General features: G+C 46.1%; 1 protein-coding gene across 5 annotated transcripts in view; it reads left to right on the top strand.

The window, feature by feature from the left end:
- The first annotated feature begins 22,655 nt into the window (after window positions 1-22,655).
- CNOT6 (CCR4-NOT transcription complex subunit 6) overlaps window positions 22,656-23,306 on the top strand; it is a 58,866-nt gene continuing 58,215 nt past the window's right edge. For 2 of the 5 annotated variants that reach the window (XM_053292732.1, XM_053292727.1), the window contains exon 1: window positions 22,659-22,916. The gene's annotated coding sequence lies outside the window, so the exon portion shown is untranslated. Of the gene's footprint in view, window positions 22,917-23,306 lie in introns of all 5 variants that reach the window. The other 3 variants (XM_053292730.1, XM_053292731.1, XM_053292734.1) reach the window with 3 other exon arrangements.

Raw genomic sequence — 23,306 nt, 5'->3', positions numbered from 1 at the left:
AGCTGTGGTGGTGCTACCATCAGCCCACGTGAGGCATCAGCACACCAATGTTGTCTGTGCATCTTCGGACACCATTTGTGTTGTCAGCATAGTGTTGCTGAACACGCAAATGGCATCCATGCATGCACAGACTCCATTTGTGTGCTGATGCTGCATGTGGGCTGCTGGAAACAATGCTGCAGCGCTACACCTACAGGACCATGGTGAGGTGGCAGAGCAGCAGAAGGGCAGTTAAGACCTGTCTTCTTAAGCTGCAGATCTCCACCCACCCACCCCCAGATGTGCATGAAATGCTTTGGGCACATCCCTAAAAGGAACAACCATGTAACCAAAGCACCTGACTAATTTGCAGACTATCATAGTAATTCAGAAATCCAGAGGGTTACTAAAGTTTTCAGAGAAAATAGTTCATTGTAATACAAACATATCATATAAATCACAAGGATTTGTGGGATTTTGGGGGGTCATTTAAATTGACAAATGCATCTCATTTAACATGGTAGCACACTAACAAAAGACTGTTTTGGTGTACTATTAAAGAGTAGTTAAGGTTGCTAGGGCCCTTTAATACTGCTGAGTCATGGGCCTTCCACATCAGCTGGAAATGGAATTAAAGCAGTGGTTCCACAGGGCATTTAATACAACATCTACAATGTATGCAATTGTTTCACAATTGTGAAGATAAGTTTTTTAAAGGGGGGAGGATTATCTGTCTGCAAAAAACAAATGAGTAATTAATGCCACTCCCTTGAAGTCAACAGAAACGGGTCAAGGGCTGATTCAATCCTGGCAATGTTGGACGTAAACAGGAAGCAACTAACTGAAGGAACAGCCCAGAAACGTCTTAGAAGTGGCCAGTCCACACAGGAAAGACTAGTGCTGCAATTGTTTTTTCAAGCTAATTTTTTTTTTAACCACAAAACAGGTTTTTTAAACAAGGAAGGGGGACTTTATGAAACACACTGGATTGCAACAGTTTGGCAATGACAGTGTCTGGATTCTCCCTAAAAAAACCCACCACGTAAATAAATACCAAAGATGAAATTTGTGTGGAAGCAACCTTAAGTTGCAATTAAGACATCACAGAACTGTAGGGTCCAAGATAATTTAGCAGAACTCTTTGTACTGAGCCACTATTTAATTTCTTTATCTAAATATTATTAGGAAGTTAGCCTGTATAATGAACAAATGGATTATAAACATTCATATTTATAACTCAATCTGGTCTTTTACTCTGATCAGGGTGGTGTTCCTTGGGTGGGGACTCCTGTGTTTTCCCCATTGTCATGGATGGGCCATCATCTGGTTAAGGTTAGACTGACAATGAAATCTAACCTTCGCAGGGGTGAGGGGCCTATTAGAATGGTCTGTCCAAGGACATTTTAGTTATTTATTGAAACTTCTTATATACTACCTCCTCCAAAGACTCTAGGTGGTGAACAACAGAAATACCAACAATCTCTTTTTAAAAAAATTCTATTAAAGGGCAAACACCTGGTGAAACAAATGGGTCTTAAGAAGGGCCTTAAAAGCAGCCAAGGAGGAGGCTAAACAAATCGGGGCGGGGGGAATGTTCCAAAGAAGAGGGGCGGCCACAGGGAAGGCCCTCCTACAGGCCCAGGCACCATGCACTACACCAGGGCCCGGGACACTAAAGAGGGCCAGCTGAGAAGACCTCACAGGATGGGATACAACTGGCCGAGAGAAGCGATCCCGGAGATATACAGGTAATAAGCCCATGAGGATTTTGTAGGTGAGAACCAGCACCTTGAATTGGACTCAGAACTGAACAGGCAACCAGTGCAGCGACTGTAAAAGAGGTGTGACATTATCAAGTCTATGGCCACCCATGAGGAGACGGGCCGCTGCATTCTGGACTAGTTGAAGCTTCCGAATTGTTTTCAAAGGCAACCCTAGGTAGAATGCATTACAGTACAGTAACAAGAGGTAACAAAGGCATGAGTTACTCTTGCTAGGGCCTGCCAGTCGAGGAAAGGCCGTAACTGGCAAACCAGCCAAAGGTGGACAAAGGCACCCCTGGCCATGGCCTCCACCTACTGTTCAAGCAGGAGCCGTGAGTCCCCTCAGATCATGAAACGTCTCTCTCAAGAGAAGTGCAACCCCATCAAGAGATAAACTCACACACAGCAATTGGCCAGATTGCAAACTGAACAAGAGCAACTTGGTCTTGGAGGGACTGAGCCTGAGTTTGTTTTGGCCCATCCAAGTCCTGACAGCCTCTAGGCACTGAGCCAGCACATGAACGGCATCACCTGTTTGTCCAGAAGTAAAGATATATAGCTGAGTGTCATCAGTATATTGATGAAAACTTACCCCAAATCGATGGATGACCAAGCACAGCGGCTTCATGTAGATGTTAAAGAGAATGGGAGCAAAGACGAGCCCTGTGGAACTCCACAAGAGAGGGGCCAGGGCGCAGAACACTCACCCCCAATTGACACCGACTGGAATCTCCCAGTGAGGTAGGACCGTAACCACTGAAGAAAAGTGCCCCCAAGACCCAGCCCACTAAAGTGCTCCAGAAGGATAGCATGGTCAATGGTATCAAAAGCTGCTGAGCAGAGGCGTATCTAGGGAAAATAGTGCCTAGGGCAAGCACTGAAATTGCGCCCCCTGTCCAAACATCTGACACCCATCTTTCAGATAAGTTTACCATAATATTAGCTCAAAAATGCAAGTCAAGCTCATTAATCTTTTAATATTTCAAAAACTATTTAGCAGTGGATGTAGCCAGACCAAAAAATGCTGGGAAACTACAAATTTCAGTATGTTTGGGCTCATGAAATACCCAAATACTATGTGGAGGTGTACTTGGAAAACTAAACAGAAATGCCTGTCTAATTCTCTACTATCCATTGTAGCATCACTATTACATAAGTTTTAAAAATAAGTGGAGAATTTGACTTTTTCCAGATACTCTGAAAATAATTAATGGATATGTAGAGTAAACTGTGTCACTGCTTGGAATATATTCTCGTATTTCAGAAAGACAGTTAAAATGAGAGAAAGAGAGCAAGAAACTCCCAGTGGGCTTTCATACTAAGGATTTTACACTGATTCAAAGACAAACTCACCATTAATAGCCATATTGTTAAGATACCACATTTAACTCACTTATCATAAGAAGCAAAGTAAGAGCAAATGAATACAATCCTAGCTCATAAGCTTCAGCTCTGTATTCACAAGCCCTGATTCTCTGTACATAGTGCCAAACTGAATATGTGTACAGTGACTTATATTATATTAAATTATTATTTTTTAACCTGTAGCCCCTTCACGGTGCTTCTTATAGGACGTGGGAGGGGGCATCTGCAAAGGTTCCCCCTCACCCGCTGGCCTCTAGGGCCTTGCAGGGACCATTTGAACATGTGCAGTGGCAATTTTTAAAAATATTTTTTTAAAAAATTGCCGCTGAAAACAAAATGGCCACCGCACATGCTCAAATGGCATCTGCATGGCCTGGCATGGCCTAGGGCTTCACAGAGGCCATTTGAGCATGTGCGGTAGCCATTTTATTTTCAGTGGCCATTTTTTTAAAAAATGTAATTTTTAAAAATGGCGCTCCCCTTCAAGTGGCGCCCGGGGCACGTGCCCTGCCTGCCCCACCCTAGATACGCCCCTGCTGCTGAGAGAGCAAGAAGAACCAAGAGAGGTGTGCTTCCTACATCAAGGTTACGATACAGATCATCCAACAGGGCAAACAATGCCGTTTCAGTGCTGTGCTGTGGCCCAAAACCTGACTGGCAAGGATTCAGGAAACCAGTCTCCTCTAGGACTCTCTCTCTGAGCACAAACCACCTTCTCCAAAATCTTACCAAGAAAAGGAAGATTGGAGATCGGACGGTAGTTATCCAGATCGCCAGGGTCGAGCGAAGGCTTCTATAGGAGAGGGTAGACCACCGCCTCTTTAAGGGCTGATGGAACAAACCCCTCCCAAAAAGAGGAATTAAATGTCTCCCGAAGCCTGGAGAGAACATTCCCCCTCTCAGCCTTAACGAGCCAGGAGGCACAAGGGTCCAGGCTAGCAGTTGCTGTGCCCACGTTGGCAAGAATCCTGTCCACATCATCAGCCTCAACAAGCTCAAAGGTATCCCAGATAGTATCACAAGACCCAGCCTCTATTACCTCAATGGATACTGAGCAATTGGAATCCAACTCTGACCAAAGGCGAGCAACTTTATCAGTGAAAAACCTAGCAAACATGTCACAGCTGCCAGGCGGAAGGTAACCAGAATCAACCCTTCCCAGCAAAGAATGGATGATTCAGAAAAGGGCCACAGGACGGGAATCTGCTGATGTAATAAATGCGGAGAAATGAGAAGATTTTGCCGCCCTTATTGCCACTGTATACTCCTGAACATGGTCAAGCAACCGTGCTCGGTCAGCTTCTGTCTTAGTATTCCTCCAGTGGTGCTCTAGGTATCTTTTGACTCACTTCATCTCTCAAAGTTCCTCAGTAAACCAAGGAAGCCGAGATCCACGAACCCTAAGAGGCCGCTCAGGAGCAATCTCATCAAGCGCCCTCATAGCCTCAGTGTTCCAGGCCTTAATGAGTAGAGCTGGCAAGTTGCCTACCAGATTGCTGAGAAACTCCACAAGCGCCCTCTGAAAACCATCAGGATCCATAAGGCGCCTGGGGTGGACCATCCGAATAGGTCCATTGCCCCTGCAAAGGGAAGGAGCAGCAGCAATCCACAAACAAATTAGGGAGCGATCAGACCACAGCAAGGGACAGATAAGTTCCATTAAGTTTCCATTTTAAGATCACGTCGCCACTGCTCTGAGACAAAAACCAGTTCCAAAGTGTGTCCACCAATGTGAGTCGGGCTAGAAATAAGTTGTGATAAACACATGGCTGCCATGGAAGCCATGAAATCCCAGGCCATTATTGAACCCTCACCCAGGGATGGCAGGTTGAAATCCCCCAGAATCAAAGATCTGGGGTTCGTAACCATCAGGCCTGCAGCAAGATCGAGAAGCTCAGGAAGGGCTGAGGCTGGGCAGCGGGGCAGCCGGTACACAACCAACAGCACAAGCTTATTGCAAAGACCCAGCATCATGAAAAGGCACTCGAAACCTGCTGCCTGCAGGGCAGTGCCCCTAATCAATGTGAGATCTTGCCTATAACTCATTGCCACTCTACCTCACTGGCCAAGGAGCTGGTGCTGATGGAATATACGGAAATCTGGATCCAATAGGATTCCAAGAAGCCTTGGAATTATCTAGTGCTGGACCTGCTGACGATCCTGTTGATGCCATGGTGGAGAATTGGAATAGTCAACTCACCAGGCCATAGACATGATCGCTCCTAAGTGTCCTCTCTGACCCACTTCAAAATTGGCCCCTTAGTATACAGATCTACAGGAGCTGAAGTGGCAAGGTACTGGAACACAAGTGAAGAAAGACTCAACTCAAATCCGACAGATTACAACACCTATGTTCTGGCAATATGTACATCAAAGAAGCTATTCTTTTCTGCCCAAATTACATCCGCAAGCTAACGTCTGGTGGAGCTGTGAGGGGGCTAATACATGACCCTGCTCCTCCCTTGAATCTGAACTTGAAACCATCAATTAACCGCTGTAATGTTTTTAATGAGTTCTTTGAGGATAAATTCTCTTGTATTCGGGCAGACTTAGCCTCAGATCCTACTTTTATTGCAGTGTCTGATGCAGAGGTGTCCAGCACTCCTCTAATGTGGTTAGGTTAGATCAGTTCCAGTTTGTGATCGCTTAGAGCGGCAAGGCCTACCACCTGTTCTCTTGACCCTTGTCCAGCATGGCTTATAATATCTAGCAGGGATACTATGTAGAAGGCCTGGTAGGGCAGGATGACTTCTCCGAAGGAGGGCAGGATGACTCCTGGTCTCAAGGAGTCAATCTTTAGACCTCTTCTGAAGAAGCCTGAATTGGATCCCTCAGAGTTAAGCAACTATAGGCCTGTCTCCAACTTTCCAAGGCTGGGTAAAATAATTGAGAGGGTGCTGGCCTCCTGGCTCCCAACAAATTGATTTTCTGGACCATTTCAAACTGGCTTTCAGGTGGGCTATGGGGTGGAGATTGCCTTGGTCGGTTTGATCTATGATCTCCAATTGGGAATTGACAGAGGAAGTGTGACTCTGTTGGTCTTTTTAGGTCTCTTGGAAGCTTTTGATACCATTGACCATAGTACCCTTCTGGATTGTCTGAATGTTGGGGGTGGGAGGCACTGCTTTGCAGTGGTTCCTCTCATGCAGATTCCTACCTTTCATGCAGATTGCAGATGGTGTCACTTGGAGTCTGTTGCTCTATGCAATGTGAGCTTTTATGGGGTGTCCCTCAGGGCTTGATACTGTCTCCAATGCTTTTTAACATCCACATGAAATCTCTGGGAGAGATTTGGTGCAGGGCATTATCAGTATGCTGATGACATCCAAATCTATTTGTCAGCATCATCAGGAGAAGGCAGCTTATCATCCCTAAATGCCTGCCTGGAGGCAGTAATGGGCTGGATGAGGGATAATAAATTGAGACTGAATCCCGAGAACATTGTTGTGCGAGGTGGGAACTTGATCTGCCATTTCTAGGTGGGGGTTAGGGATGTGCACAGAACCAGGTGGGGGTGGCTCAAAGGAGTGGGGGGTAGGTCTTTAAGGGAGGGTACACTTACCCCTTACCCCGCTTTCCCCCCACCAACACTGGTGTCCAGTAAAATCTGTCGGGGCGGCAGTGTACCTCCCTGCCACCCCTTTCCCTCTTCCGCCAGAAGTCCCTCACGTGTGTGTGAACGCTGGGTGTGCGCACGTCACGATCATGCATGCCTGTCTGACGTGTGCAAGCGCAGCATGCGCCTGGCATGCGGTATTTCCGGCCGAGGAGGGGAAGGGGTGGCAGGGAGGTATGCTGCCGCCCTGACAGATTTTACTGGACACAAGTGCCGGCAGGGGGAAGGGGGGGGAGTGGTAAGTGCACCCTCCCCCACCCTTAAAGATCTACCCTTTCCACTGCCATACAGTTGAACCGGCCAGTGTTTGAACCTGTTCGGAGGCCTGTAAACGGGCCTCTGAATAGGTTCGTGCACATCCCTTGAGGGAGTCACACTTCCCCAGAAGAGGAACACAGTCTGGAAGTGCTTCTGGATCCACACCTTTCACTGATAACTCAGGCTGAGACGGTGGCCAGAGGTGCTTTGGCTGATATGTCAACTGCATCCATTTTTTGAGATGAACATCCTCAGAATACTGGTACATACGCTGGTAACCTCCAGACTTTACTACAATGTGTTCTATGTGGGGCTGCCTTTGTATGACACTGAGCAATAAAGCAGGGGCTGTGCGGGTGAGGCAAGGAGAGCAACAAAGTACTAGTGCACAGATGCTTTGTGTGGGTTCAGCTAGTAAGCTATAGAGCCCTAAACAGCTTAGGCCAAGAGTACTTAAGAGAACACCTTCTTCGCCATGAGCCCCACCGTCCATTGAGATCATCCGGAAAGGTTCATCTGTAGTTCCCACCAGCTCATCCACACAGGGACGGGCCTTCTCTGTTGCTGCTGAGACTCTGGAATGCATTACCTGCTGAAATAGGAGCCTCTCCATCCCTGACAACTTTTTAAAAGTACTCAAAGACTTCACCCACGTTTTAAAATTTGTCTGTGGTTTTCAATTGTTTATGGTTTTTATTTTCTGTATTATTGTTGGAAACCACCCAGAGACAGAAGTTTGGGGTGGTGAACAGATTTGATAAATAAATATTGTAATACTACTAAAGCAGCTTGCACTTTGCAAGCCTTCTGCTGGTGAGGGCAATTTGAGGGGAGGGGCAGCAAAGATGGGGAGAAATACCTGTGAAAAATAGTGAATGTCACCCCAGCTGGCACACACCATCCTGGGGGAAGCCTGGGAGGCTGACATGATACTGTAGCAAGGCCAACCTACCTTCAGTGCATTTGTAGCGGCCATCTGAGTGGTTAGCACGGAAGTCAAGGCATCTGTGGAGGGTAGCTGAGCAGCAGGGGCAGGGTGGCCTCCCCATGAGATCCCATCGACCTCCTAGATTTCCTGCAAGATCCAAGTGCCAGTGGTGGTGACATCCACCATTTTAAACAGGTATTTTCCCCCACCCTCCCCACCCCCCTGGAACTGCCATGACCATGCAGTAGTAGTTTCTTAGCTCTATTGGTCTAATTCCCCATGCTTTTCAATTTGAGTTTCTCCTTGTTTTCCGGGAAAGAAATGATTTTTCTTTTTTGCCAGGGTTCCAGTGGATTTTTTTACTTACTCAGGGCAAAGTCTGGAACTTACCTGCAAAAATGGCATGTTTCTATCTTTTATGGTTTGGTCTCAGAGTTTCAAGTCAGTAACAGGGAGGGCATAGGCACCCATGTTCGGGGCACTCACTCACCAACCTGGTGGTGCCCCCCAGATGGCGCCCCTTCTTTTTAGGGATGTGCATGAACAGGGGTGTATGGGGCAGAGAAGGGGCAAGTGCGGTGGCCTCAAACAATAACTGGAGGTGTCCTCAGTGGCAGCTGTGCACGAGTTCTTTGAACCTGTGCACGCAATTACAGCTCCACCCCAGACAGTGAGTCGCAAGCAACTTTATATTATAGATGTCAAAGATAAGAAGCAACAGAGACTGGGTGATAGAGGTATTTCTAGGCTAGAAACAAGTTTCATAGGTAATTTAACTATGAACTGAAGGTCATAGTAAATAAAATAATTTTTCAAAAAGTGAACAGCATCTTAAGTTACAAGTTTTATACAGAAAAAGTAGGATAGGATTATTCAAATAAGATAGCTTCCCACTGTACAAAAAAAGGGCAAAAGGATATTTTTGTGCAGAAATCAGGTTCTGCTAATTATTGTAAGGTGGGAACATTAAACACCTTTGAGTGCTGAAAATACCATATACATTCTTAATAATGATTCAAATGTTTGAAGGATGTTATATAATCATTAACCTGCAATATGAAAAAAAAAAAGAGCTGGGCATAACATGCAGAAATGGAAATAAGCAGAGCAGAAAGAAACATTGGTAGACTTACCGTGAAGAGTTCTTTATCGAGGTATGGGGAGGGCATCCTAACTTGATGGGTTGTCAATCCCGACATGTTTCGAGACAGGGCCAATCAGAACTGATTTCTGATATCACTATGCCAAGCCAGCCTCCATTATCCCAGTTCCGGGACTGTGACTGCGAATGGAGAACGATGCTCTGGAAAAAGGGCTAAATAAAAAATAGCAGACATGTAGACAGGGAGCAATGAGACAAAGGAGGATACCTTTGTAACAGGGATAGCAAAATCTATAACCCTGGGAGTCGGCCACCACCCACAAGCAGGAAAAACAGGCAAGACCTTCAGAAGGTGAACCCGGCAGCATCCGCGGGTGGGCCGGATGCCCTCCCCATACCTCAAAAAAGAACTCTTCATGGTAAGTCTACCAATGTTTCTTTTTCCGAGGCATGGGGAGGGCATCCTAACTTGATGGGACGTAACCAAGCTAAAGAAAGGCCTTGGGGGGGGGGACGGACACAAGCGGATGCTCAAACCACCCTCTGTAAAATAGTGCATCCCACTGCCGCCTGAGAATCATATGCAGCTGGGATCTTATAATGTTTGATAAACGGACTGATGGAAGTCCAGGTGGCAGCTTTACAGATCTCCTCCAAGGGAGCTCGGGTCGAGAAGGCAGCGGATGTGGCAGCGCTTCGTGTCGAGTGTGCCATGATCCCCCTCGGTACTGAAAGGCCCTTGGCCGCATATGCCAAGGAGATGGCCGCTCTTATCCAACGGCCCAAGGAAACCTTTGAAGCCCTGGTCCCAAGCGCGCGGGGCTGAAAGGACACAAAGAGGGAGTCGGTTTTCCTAGAGGACTTAGTTCTAGCGATATAAACTCGCAATGCTCTCCTCACATCTAACTTATGCCAGGCCCGCTCCTTCGGGTGGGCGGGCTTCGGACAAAAGGAAGGTAGTACGACCTCCTGGCTTCTATGGAAGATAGAATTTACCTTCGGTAAAAAGGTAGGGTCCAACTTTAAAACTACCGCCTCCTTCTGAAAGACACATAACTCATCCCTAACAGAAAGAGCCGCTAACTCTGAGACCCTCCTTGATGAAGTGATGGCTACCAAAAACAAGGTCTTAAAGGACAATAAACGTAATGAAATTGAACTAATAGGTTCGAACGGAGCTTTAGTCAAGGAGTTTAAGACAACATTTAAATCCCAAGTGGGAAACCTGCTAACTGGTGGCGGAGCCAGATTGTTGGTGCCCTTTAAAAACCGGCTAAGGTGAGGATGCAAGGCCTGAGAACCCGATTGCCTGAGATCTAAGACAGAGGCAAGAGCTGATACTTGGCGTTTGAGGGTGTTGGGGTGTAGTCCCTTGTCTATCCCAGCCTGGAGAAACCCCAAAACTTCCGGAACCCCAGCAGACAAGGGGGAGGCCTGACATGAAGCCGACCAAGAAACAAAGGCTGCCCAGGTGAACTGGTAAATGCGAGAGGTGGACGGTCTGCGCGAAGCGAGGATAGTGTCCTGAACACCCTGGGAATACCCACTGAGGGTTAGACTCCGGCGCTCAATCGCCGGGCGTGAAGACGCAGCCACGCAGTGTCTGGGTGAAAAAGGGGCCCCTGAAACAGGAGATCCCTCCTGAGAGGAAGAGGCCACGGAGGACGGATCGACAGGGCCACCAGATCCGAGAACCAGGGTCTGCGTGGCCAACAGGGAGCAATAACTATGACCTCCGCCCCCTCCGTTCGGACCCTTCGCAGAAAAAGACCCAGGACAGGAAAGGGCGGAAAGGCATGCAGTAGACCGGGAGGCCACGGAGACAGTAGCGCATCCACCTGTTCTGCTTGGGGACAAAGGTGTCTGGAGAAAAACCTTGGAAGTTTGGCATTGGACGCTGAAGCGAACAGATCTACGAGCGGACGACCGAATCTGAGTGTTATCAGATCGAAGACCTCCGGCAGCAAGGCCCACTCCGAGGGGTCCATCCATTGTCGGCTTAGCCAGTCCACCTGGACATTCTCCTGGCCGCTGAGATGTTCGGCTGTCAAGGAGCATACATGAGATTCCACCCAAGCAAAGAGCAGATCCGCTTCCTTCATCAGTGCCTTTGATCTGGTGCCGCCCTGATGATTCACGTGGGCTTTGGCCGTGATGTTGTCCGTTCTTACCAAAACGTGCTGGCCCAGAACCAGATCGTGAAATTGCAGAAGCGCAAGGCAAATGCCCTTCAACTCCAACCAATTTATGTTGAAGCATAAGTCCCTGGGATCCCACACCCCTTGAGCATGCTGACCCAGACAGTGCGCCCCCCAGCTGGTCAGACTGGCGTCCGTTGTGACTATCACCTTTCGAGGGACATCCAAGGGAAGGCCCCTCTGCAACGCCGGAGAGAGCCACCAGAGGAAAGAGGCCTTGACCTTTGAAGGAAGGACCAGTAGGACTTGTTCCTTCTCCATTATTGAGGACTGGTAAGGCAGCAGGAACCATTGAAGGGGTCTCGCATGCCACCTGGCCCAAGGAGTGCAGTCCAGACACGCAATCATCTGACCCAAAATTTGCGCCAGGGACATCAGTTCGCCCCTTTTCTGTCTCATCCAGGGAGAAATGGCTGACCTGATTTTGCGCTGTCGGTCCTGGGGGAGGGAAACGGACGCCGTAACTGTATTGAAGACCACTCCCAAGTATTGGAGAATCTGAGATGGTCGAAGCTGACTCTTGGACTTGTTTATCAAGAGCCCCTGGTGGCGCAGTGGTAAAACTGCCGCCCTGTAACCAGAAGGTTACAAGTTCGATCCTGACCAGGGGCTCAAGGTTGACTCAGCCTTCCATCCTTCCGAGGTCGGTAAAATGAGTACCCAGAATGTTGGGGGCAATATGCTAAATCATTGTAAACCGCTTAGAGAGCTCCGGCTATAGAGCGGTATATAAATGTAAGTGCTATTGCTATTGCTATCACAAAGCCGTGTTCCTCTAGGATCTGCACCGTGAGGTAGACATCGTGGGGGGCCCTCTGCTGTGTTGCGGATCTGACAAGAATGTCATCCAGGTACGGATAGGCGTGTATCCCCTGCTGGCGCACCTGAGCAATGACTGCAACCATCAACTTCATGAAAACATGAGGAGCTGATGACAGGCCAAAGGGCAGAGCCCTGTACTGGAAGTGCTGATGGCCGTAGGCAAACCTCAGGTAACGCCGACATCTTGGGTGAATGGGGACATGAAGGTAAGCCTCCGACAAGTCTATGGAAGAAAGCCAGTCTCCCGGATGGACCGCCCTCTTGATGGACTTCAAGGACTCCATCCGAAAGGTTCTCTTCCTCACGAACCTGTTCAAGCGTTTCAGGTCTAGAATCGCCCGCCAAGAATCGTCCTTTTTGGGGACGAGGAAGAGGAGGGAGTACACTCCCTGACCCGATTCCAACTCCGTAACCGGCTCTATCGCCTGGATTTGCAACAGGTGGCTGATCGCTTGGACCATCAGCGTGCGTTTGGAACTGATTTTGGATGCAGGGGTCAGGAACAGAAAATCGGGAGGAAGGGAAACAAAGTCTATGAAATAACCGTGGGTGACAGTCTGAAGCACCCACCGGTCGGTTGTGGAAAGCGCCCATGTATTCGAGAACTCTAGAAGGCGACCCCCCACTGGGGCACAGCCATTGTTTACGGTTTTTAGTGTCACAAGAAGCGTTGAAGTTGGAGGATCTATTTCTGTTGTTTCCCCGTCCTCTGCCATACCAAGGGGCTCTCCAGGACAAACGAAAAGTGAAGGGTCTGGTATCTCTATCTCTGTTGCCATCTCTGTATCCGGAAAAGTCACCTCGCGTAGAAACCCTGTAGGGACGAAAGGAACTGTGAAAAAAGGACCCACCTTTATAGCCTCTACTAGAGTCCCCTCGCCCAGAGGGCATTGCTTTTTTCTTATCACTAGTTTCGACTAGGACGGGCTCTAGGGATTCCCCAAATAGCTTTCCCCCAGGAAAGGGGTCGCTGCCAAGGCCACTTTGGATTTATTGTCAACCTTCCAATGCTTTAACCAAAACCCCCTTCTTACTGCTACACCAGCGGCCATGGCCCTGGAAGCGTGTTGGAGACAATCAAGCCCCGAATCGGCAATCAAGGCGGAAGCCCTGGCTAGTTTATAGAGACCTTGGCGCAACTTAACGTTCTCAGGTGGAACCAAACTCATCAACTCTTTAGCCCACAAGATAGTTGCCCTTGCAAAGATGGAATTTGTAGCAGCTGCCCTGATGACTGTGGCAGAGGCTTCATGTCCCTTCTTGAGAAGGTGGTCCGCTTTCTTCTCCTCAGGAGTCTTCAGAAATTCATCGCCCTCCTTGTTCAACAAGGCGCCCGACACCAATTGCGCCACAGGTCCATCTACAATGGGAACAGCTAACATAATGTCTGCAGGTAAGGTATACAATTTTTTGGGATAAGCAATGACAGACTTTGAAGTAATGGGGGCCCCCCATTCAGCCAACATAACTTCCTTGAATAAGCTAGGGAAGGGAACTGTGGCTGCTGCTGTGGAGGTGGATGGGAAAACCTCCTGGTCTAAACCTGAGACGTCAGGCGCCCCTTGATCAGGAGTCACGTCTTTTATTGCCCATTTTGCTTTAGCCAACAAGACTTCAAATTCAGAAACTGAGAACAGCCTAGTGGTACTAGGTTTTTCCATGAGAGGGGGTTGTTCATCCGACAACTCCCCTTCCTCCTTTTCCGCATCAGAGGAACTAGACTCTGAGGGGGCCCCTGGTGTATGGCGGGAAGGCGCAATAGGCGCCGCGGGTGCTGAGGGGATCTGAGAGGAGAGAGGGGGAACTACAGGATTCCCTTCGTCTGAGGAAGAAACCCTTTTTCTCTTTTGGTGCCTCCTCTTAGAGGGACGGGTGGAATGAATGCGCTCTCCCGGGGGTATGACCGCCCGCAAAGGGCTGGAATCCAGAGAGGATGAAAAGGAAGGGTGCCTGGAACGTCTAGCTGGGCAAGCAGAGGATCGTCCCCTATGGACATTTGAAGGCTGAGGCGGCGGCTGAGACGCTGTCGGTATGGGGCCACTAGGTGGCGCTTGTGGCACAGAAACTACACGTTCTAACAAAGGGGACACCACAGCCATGCATTTTTTAGTCACGAATTCCCCCAGCCACTGCAACTCACCAGGGGAGAGTAGCTCCCCATGCGGCCCCTTAACGAGATCTCCCGCCGCACCTGTACAGAGCACTCCCTGTGAGCTCATATCTTTAGGCGGAACACTCCGAGAATCCGCCACAGGAGAAGACACCAAAATGGCCGCCGGAGAAATGGTGGGAGAATCGGTGGATGCCGAAGGGGGCAACTGTGCCCGCACTGCTTGCAGCTGCAGCCTCTCACTTAGCGGACCACCGCCGGAGGCCAGCTGCTTCTTTTTCTTTTGGCTCCTTCAAATGCTTTGCTTTCTTTGCCGCTTTTCGCGGCGGAGCCAGCTCTAGGCGCGAAGTCATCTCAGAGCTTTGCACAGTCGCGGCTGCTGCCGCGCCATCAGAAACCGGCCCTGGTACAGCGGCCGGAATAGAGACCAGAGACGGCCCGGGAGGGGGGGCTGGGATAGCCTCCAAAAAAGCACCCTCCGACATAGCCCCTAGCAGCATATCGCCGCAGTGTGAGGGATCCATCCGGTAAATTAAAGATTTTTTTTTTTGGTAAAGGAAAAAACAGAGGAAGGAAGGCAAGATGAATAAACGACTCCCTTCCCACCCTGCACACAGAGAAGAAGAGAAGAAGGAAAAGCGAAAAAACTCCTACTGAGGAAGGCTGGCGAAAAGCAACTGTCCAGAAGCAAAGACAGGACTGGAACTGGGATAATGGAGGCTGGCTTGGCATAGTGATATCAGAAATCAGTTCTGATTGGCCCTGTCTTGAAGCATGTCGGGATTGACAACCCATCAAGTTAGGATGCCCTCCCCATGCCTCGGAAAAATTCCATATGTTAATAATAGTCACCAAATGATGTCCTAAAATGTGATGCTGTTACCACAAGGTGATTCCAATAGTCAACAGCAGAATCAGCACAGTAAAGAGGACAGCTGCTTAGTGCCCACTGATGGCATGAGCTCTTATGAGTTGCTGTGCTCAGTTTCTCATTTGCAGCAGCTATTCTGCACCAGTTGCCCCAATGCTATCATTAGTCAAGAAGAAACATCTCAGGGAAATCAACCCTAACAACAAATTCTACACTGTGCTTAGGAGTTAACATATAAAATTGCACAGAACTGGTTTGTTAAAAGTCACAACATACTATTAAAATATCCTTTAGATGTAAAACATCTATTAAACACAAGACTACAAATTGTTACATGTCATTAAGACAGAAACAGCTTAAGGTTTTCATCTCAAAGCTCTACTGAGGCAGACGTAATGAATGTATCATTTTACAAAAAGCTTACAGATAAAAATGTGCCACTCTCAGAATCTATTTACTTGTAAAAAAACATGCACATGCACAAACCAGGACTGGCCCAACAATGTGGCCTCGTGAGATGGCGGCTTCCAGTGGTGGATTGAAGGAGGGATGCCCCGCCAGTGCCTCACCTCGTCTCCTCCTGTCCGACAGGCAGCCATCACTTGAGCTCATCCTCCTCCTTCCTACTACTCCATCTAGTAGTCACTGTTCCCTCTAAGGCGTGTGCACGCTCACAAGTTTTCTGATGTCCGCTCAGGTTGAGTTAGGAAGGCCCCACTCTGAATGCATGTTCAGTATCACTCTGTTATAAACCGCCCAGAGACGGTTTACAACAGAGAAGTTTTGGGTGGTATAAAAATGTTTTAATAAATAAATAAATAAATAAATAAATAAATAAATAAATAAATACTGTCACCCAGAACAAAACTCATTCCTAGTAGTCTATTGCTAGTAGTCCCACTCTCCCTGCCTTTTGAAAACCAAAAGAATGGAGCAGCAGGTAGTGTAGGCTCCCATTCCCTGCTTTTTGACAAAGCAGGGACAACAGGATGGAAAGGAAAAGCCTGAGTGGTGGAAGGTGGGGACTGGTTATTGGTCCACTCTCTGGCTTAAAGAAGAATCAGGACTTGGTGGCGGGGGTCAGTGGGGAGATCAGAGCTGCAGGCAGGAATTAGTTCTTGGCATGCTGCACACATTGAGCAAGAGAGAGACTGACTGGGGGTGTGGGCAGATTAGGACTTGGTGGTCAGCATACCCTGTGCCCCAAATGGCTTTAAAAAGAATTGGGGGTTCTGAGGGGAAGAGGAATTGGTTCTTGGCATGCTCCAAGACCAAGTGGCTTAAAAAGAGTCAGGGGCTGTATGGGAAATGCAGATTGGGGTCTTGGGGATGTGCCAGAATTGGTGGTTGGCAATTCTGGTTTGCTGGTAAAGCTTAGGCCAGATATGGGACAAACATATTGATGAGAACTGATACGCAGAAATTTGCAACACACTATATTTCATATATGTATCATATTTTAAAGCCTTTTAAAATATGTTGTGATTTGTTAGGTGCAATATTTTTCCTGAATTATGCATTAATACCCATTGATAACACTTGGTTATAAATAATGTTTTGTGGAATTTTGTATTTATTGCATTTTTGCAAAGTCAACAGAAATATAACTTCAGTTGAGAGGCAGGAAAAACATATGCTGAAATCTGCATCTATAACTAAGGAGACCCTATCCTAGCACCTCTGGGTTACCGGTGCAGCTGCTGCTGCTTCATATGCTCTGTTTGGGGTTCCTTTCCACAAAATGATTCCTAGTACATTCCTAGTACATTCAAAGGGTATGCTGACATTCAAAGTCATTTTTAACAGTGGATTCTTTCATACTTCTGCTGAGACAAAAGCCATGGTATCACCAATGCCAGATGTTCAGAATCATTGCTCAGTTCCTTAAAATTCTGCAATTACTTTAGAAATAATGAGGGCATAGTTAGTATTGTAGTGAGCATCTTGAATGTGATGTTCCAAACACCGTAACTTTTCAAATTCAAAATTACTTTTGTTGAATCACATGAAACATATACCAGAAAACCAATGAACACTTTATTTACTTGGAGCAGATACATTAATGTTAGCAAAACAATGGAAGACTTCAACTGCATCTACAAGTCCAAATGAATGAGTAAGAGCTGGAACCATAACACTGGTCAAATTCATAGCTTATTTAAGACTGAATAATTTTGAGAGAACCTCTATGGTTTGAAGACTAGTATTTTAATTATATCTCTGGAGATACTGCTCTGGATGTCAATGATTATGAATCCTTTTAACTTAATACGAGCAGTCCATCATACTCAACTTAGACTAGCTTTGTTAATTATTGTTTTAGAAATTATATTTATTTAACACATAGTTTTTCATAGTTTTGTTAAGTATTTGTTAATAAAAACAAAATTAGTAAAAATCAGGATGCATTATTCCCTGGGCATCCTAGTCTTTCAAATCCACCCCCCCCCCCAACACACTTTTCTTCATCAAGCTGTAGTTTATTTTTAACACTATGTTTATATTAAAATGAAAAACATTTCCATTCAATTTTTATAAGAAAAGAAATGAATATACAATCTAAGTTCGGTAGGAAAGATACAGAACTGGTATTACTATATTAGGACTTCATTTAAAATGCAACTAGGAGTACCATGTTGTAATTATACTTGAACAAAATGAGATATGTCTTTCCGGAAAACATGTTAATCATTTACAAAATTATTTATTTATATTTATATACTGCCTGATATATACATCTCTGGGTGGTGTACACAATCCAAATTACAATATAACAGCAAAAACAATTGATACAAAATAAAAACAATTAAAACAATTCACAGAGTGAAACAATTAAAATAATTTCACAGGATAAAAACAATCTCCATACCACAGAGGTTCTCTCAAAATTATTCAGTTTGCAAAGAATAAAAGGTTTTAATTAACAATGTTTAAAATCTTTCAAATGTTGTATTATGCAATAAATGTGATACTTTAAAGATATAGTATCAAGAACAGTTTATCTTTCCTATATAGAAAAATTATTTGGAAAATAATGTTAACAAGTGGAGACCTACAAAAATTTATTGTTGGTAAAGAGGCACCTTTTAAAGTGCTGATTTTCTTATATTTAGAAGGGGGAGAGCAACTGGCCTTTTCCAACCCCAGCACAGGATCCCTATAGTGGCTATTGTTGGTGTCTACCTTATGTTTGTTTTTAGATTGTGAGCCCTTTGGGGACAGGGGACAACCTTATTTATGTATTATTTATTTTTCTATGTAAACTTGTTGAAGAGCTGTATATAAATATTTGTTGTTGTTTTTGTTGTCATGGCATACTTTCCTCCTGCCTTTTCTTGGCTAATTCCCTTGCTGTTACCTTTTCACTATAAATTTAACCCAACAATCTTGATTTTTAAACATTGGGCTGTGGCCCGAACTGATTTTGTGTAAACAGAAGCTGCCTTCATTCATGGGGAGAGGGAAAGATTTTAACTGATCCACTGTTTCCTCAACAGCCTGACATTCTAAATGCCATTCTGCTCCAGAGGGTTCCCCAACCCTCAGAAGTGAATTCTCAGGGGCTGTAGGAAGATGCTGGGGGGAAGGGATGGGGATATTCTTTTGGGGGCAACTTCCACCCATGCAACTTAGGATACAACCTAACACTTGAAGTTTTTTATTTATACAGATTACATATATTTTCATGATCTTTTTTAGAAAAAAATATCTCGTCAAACTTAAACACTTCCAAGTTCCACGTATTTCAATGAGAGTGTAAAATACCTACTCAAATCTCTCTCCAAATGCTCCACAATGTAAGCTCTCTCCACATGTCCACATCTCCACAATGCAAGATCTGAGCCACCTACACTGCTGTTTGCCTTCTGAAATGTAGATAGAGCTGCTGTCCACTCTTTTCCTTCACAGGGTTTTTCTGATTGCATAAGCACACTTCCTAACATTTTATTCAGAATTGTTTCATAGAGCTTATAGTATTTATATTCCACATCACTATTTTTTAATGGTTTGCACCATTACAAACACAATTTTAACTTGCTAAAAGTGACCGGTTATGTGCTTATTTATACAGGCCTGAAATAAATCTAAAGAGATGCCTAGTGTAAATATTCCAATATTACCATGAAAGGATATTCTATTGCAGAAAGAGACAGCATTCTGTTAGGGTTTCCAATTTGCCAGAAAACACACACCAGAAAACTAATACTGCCATTAACCATCTGCTCAGAATGTATACCTAATTAAGGTATTGATGACAGGTACTGATGCAGGGACAGTCAAGTGTATGAATGTGCAAATGGACACTTGCACAAGAAATACTGTACATTACAGCACTGCATTGTCTGCAAGCTATAAGTACAAACATACACATGACATTCTTCCCAGTTTGTTCTGCTACTAAACCACATAATCCAGCTAGAAAATGCCTTCTTGAAATAATATACTCAACCACTTTCAAAACTCTGAATAAAATTTACCTCCTGTAAGAAGTTCAATAATTTAGTGGTGATGTTGGGGCTTATATTTGTAACAATTCCCTAGCATACTGTAAAGTATTGTGAGGCTGCAAAACTTGACAGCTCTTATACACAGTGGATATGAAAAAATGTGTGTGTAGAGTATTAAGCTTCTGTAATGAGTTCAAAAAGGAACTACTAAAATGGCTGAGCCTCACAAGAAAATAGAAATCACTCAGTGAGCTGCTTGGAAAATATTTTAGAAATAACTTTTCTGAATTTACTGTGGACTGAATATCATTTGGGAAAGACTCAAATGACTAGCTAGTATACTAATTAACATACAATACTTTTAAATTTTATTTTTGCTAAGTAAACTGCTCTGACAACTTTTTGTTGAAAAGCAATAGTTATATATTCTTAATAATAAGATAATTAGAGACTGAATTCTTGACAGCCAGGAGTAAATTAGTACATGAAGTATGTGCCCTTCCTGTTCTTTATAGATCACACATTTTGTATTATGCATACACGATAGGATAAAACCTGGCTTGCTTGTGATCTTTATGGCCACTGGGAGAATTGCTGTGATGTCATAAATATTCACAAACATTCTAACTGTTCAGGGTGAAGATGTCCTCAGTGACTGTTGCTGGTGTCTATCTTGTGTTTCTTTTTAGACTGTGAGCCCCTTGGGGTCAGGATCCACCTTATTTTTTTAATTATTTATTTATGTAAAGTAGGGATGCGCATGGAACCAGAGACAGCCAGTTTGAAGGGGGGGGGGGATTTACCTTTAAGGAGCAGGACAATGTGTGCACATGCACCAGGCACTTCCAGTCCGACACACACCGGGGCGGCAAGGAAGTACGCTGCCGCTCCACGGGAACACTTTTCAACACAGCGCTGACAAGGGAAACAGGGGGTAAGACCACCCTCCCTGCTCTTTAAAGGTAATCTTCCCCGCCTTCGAACCGCCGAAATGCCAGACCTTCAAACCGGCTCGGAGGCCTGTAAAAGGGCCTCTGAACTGGTTCTTGCCTAACGTAAACCGCTTTGGAAACTTTTGTTGATAAGTGGTATAGAAATATTTGTTGTAGTAGAAGTCAGCAATGAAATGCTGAATAGTGCAGATTCTGTGAAGAAAGTAAAAAGCTAGATGGCATTTTTTAAAAACCACAAATGGCTTAAATATCCTTTATATATGTATTTATTTGGGGGGCCACATTCTGGCTTTCCTTTTGTTTACCAGATTTTCAGAGCTGCAATGCAACTCTCTGACTTTAAAGTATATCTAACTGCTTCTCACCATTACTCAAATTTTGTGGATGAGCTCCCCTCACTTTGGACTAAGTGGGCCTGTACAAACTACTCTGGCTTGCTGTCTCACTCGTATCACAAAAGATACTGCTCAGTACATTTATACATGAGGTTGGGCTGAAAGTAACAACAATATTGTCACAATGTGGGCACTCTGTTGTGACTTTCCAAAACACTTTTGTATCTGAAGAAGTGTTTCTGTTGTTATTGCCGTTTCATTTCTGGGTTTTTCTGTCAAGTCCCCCCCCCCCGTAGCTTTTTTGACTTGAATAATGTCCATGCATGCCTTTTAAAACCAATCATTTAGTTCACGTGTCATGTTTGACTTAAAATAGCTCAACTAACTTCATAACTGAACTGCTACAAAAAAATTATCTGTTGCATTACAAGTTAATGTTTTAATATTTCACCAGTCAACTAGCTCAATATTGAACATAGAAGTGTCCTACTCTGGAAAGTGTGAGTTATATCAGGATTTTTAATCTACTTGGAATTGGTCACTTTGTTCCCAACAAGACTGTTCTACCTGAACCTCTGCACTTGACAACTGAACATACACTCCCTTAGAGCTGTGCCATAGCAAGATCCCCACCATATCAAATAACCACATGTACAAGCCTGTTTCCCACTAATACCACCACTCAAACCATCTACCATCAAAAAGGCCTTCAAATACCCATACTCACCGCTCACAAATTCAATCACTTTAATATTAGTCGTTTCTTTCAGCAGATCTTCAACAAATATACCACCAATGTCCTCTCTCTCTTCTTTCAAACCTTAATCAACTTCTTCAAACCTCTCTTAAAGTTTCCCATTCTGGTAACAATTTACAGTCAGACAGTATGAATAATGAATTCATTCAGAAACAAATCCCACTAAGTTCAACGTGACTTACTCCTGGGTCTGGACTGCAGTCTTAAGATATAAATTGAGGTCATTTAATTGGGTGAAATACCCTTTATATGATATTCTTATTATTACATACTATCTAAACATGGATACGTTTCAGGTTTATGGGTGATGAGAGAAGAAGCCCACTACATCAATTACTCGATGGAGATGACAAGGCCATTATCTTGCGTTTATAGCATTACATGCCCTCAATTTTCTATTAAACGAACGGCTGGGTTGCGCCTCTAAAAAAAAAAAATCGATCAGGGCTCTTCTGTGCCTTTAACAGCTAACCAATATTTATTTATTTAACCTATTTTTTTAACCAATAGGCAGACATTCAACAGTTGAAGCTTTTCTGGACATGATGATGCAGTGGTCGGATAATCCACAACATGCACCTAAATATACTCAATATACTTCTAAATACTGAAAACGCCCCACATACTTACCAAGAGTAAAACAGATCAATATTACTTTTTGCCCAAGCGATAGCTAGAGACCGCCCGGGGCCTGATTTTCCTCCACATCCCCCCCACAACCCCGAACGAACATCTTCTTTTCCCCTTTGCAAATTCGAAGCAATCTGATTCTGGGCACGTTTGTTCGCCAAGTCGCACGGAGAGCGCTTCCTCCCAGGTACGTACATTACAGGCTTGCAGCCCGACTCGAACGCAGAGCGCTCAACCTGAGCCGCCCGAGCGATGCAAGGGGGTGGGCGCTGGGTCGTCCCTGCCTGGCCTAGATAACTCCGGCGGCTCGGCCCACCCCCAGCCCCCCATATGCACGTCTCCTCTGAAATAAGCAGGCCCCCGTTGGGTGCAGCGGCGCCGGGTTGCATCCCAACTCTTCACCTTTTCCCTTGCCCGCTTGTTTGCCCGCTTCTCCTTCCGCACCCCCGAGTGGCGGCCCGCCTGAGAGCCCCGTTGACCCTCACACCGGAGCAGCAACCAGTGGAGCCCGCCCCCTGCTTGCCCTCCCGTCCAATGGCGGCTGGGGGTGGGCGGCCTCCGCACGCATCGCCGAGCGATGTGGGCCGGGCCTCGCCGCTACCTCTGCCGTCGTTGCCGCCGCCATGATGCTTGTTTGCTTTCAATGAGTGTGAGAAGGAGGCGGAGGAGGAGAAAAAGGAGGAGGAGGCGGAGGCGGGGGGAGGCAGCTCTCCCGTCCGGCCCGCGGCAGGAAACAAAGAGCCAGGCAGGCAGTGCAGAGACGGGGATGCTGCAGCTACAGGTAAGAAGAGCCGAGGAAAGGGAGGGGGGCTGAGGCGCGGGGGGGGGGCTGCCCCCCGTCCCCCCTCGCAGGAGCAGACTGGGGTGGGGGGCGGCCATGGCCGTGGCCCGAGGAAAGCAGGCTTCTGACGGGAGGGGGCGGAGGAGGTGGGCAGCCGAAGGGGAGGGGGCTGGGGGGGGGGGGAGACGGTGAGGAGGACGCTATTCTGGAGCAGTTCTTATGGGGCGGAGGACCAGCCTGGTGGGAGGCGGAGAGTACGGCTCCTTCGAGGTCGGGTGGGGAGGCGGAGAGAGAGATGGCTGCTCTCCCGGGGTGGGAAGGAAATCTGTTTTGTCCCGGGCTGGGGGTCTAGGGTGTCGGGGAACGAAGAGAGTGTTGCGCGATGGGGAA

This window comes from Hemicordylus capensis, chromosome 2 (genome assembly GCF_027244095.1).
Source record: "Hemicordylus capensis ecotype Gifberg chromosome 2, rHemCap1.1.pri, whole genome shotgun sequence".
NCBI classification, from domain to species: domain Eukaryota; kingdom Metazoa; phylum Chordata; class Lepidosauria; order Squamata; family Cordylidae; genus Hemicordylus; species Hemicordylus capensis.
This window is presented reverse-complemented; position numbering and strand designations above follow the sequence as displayed.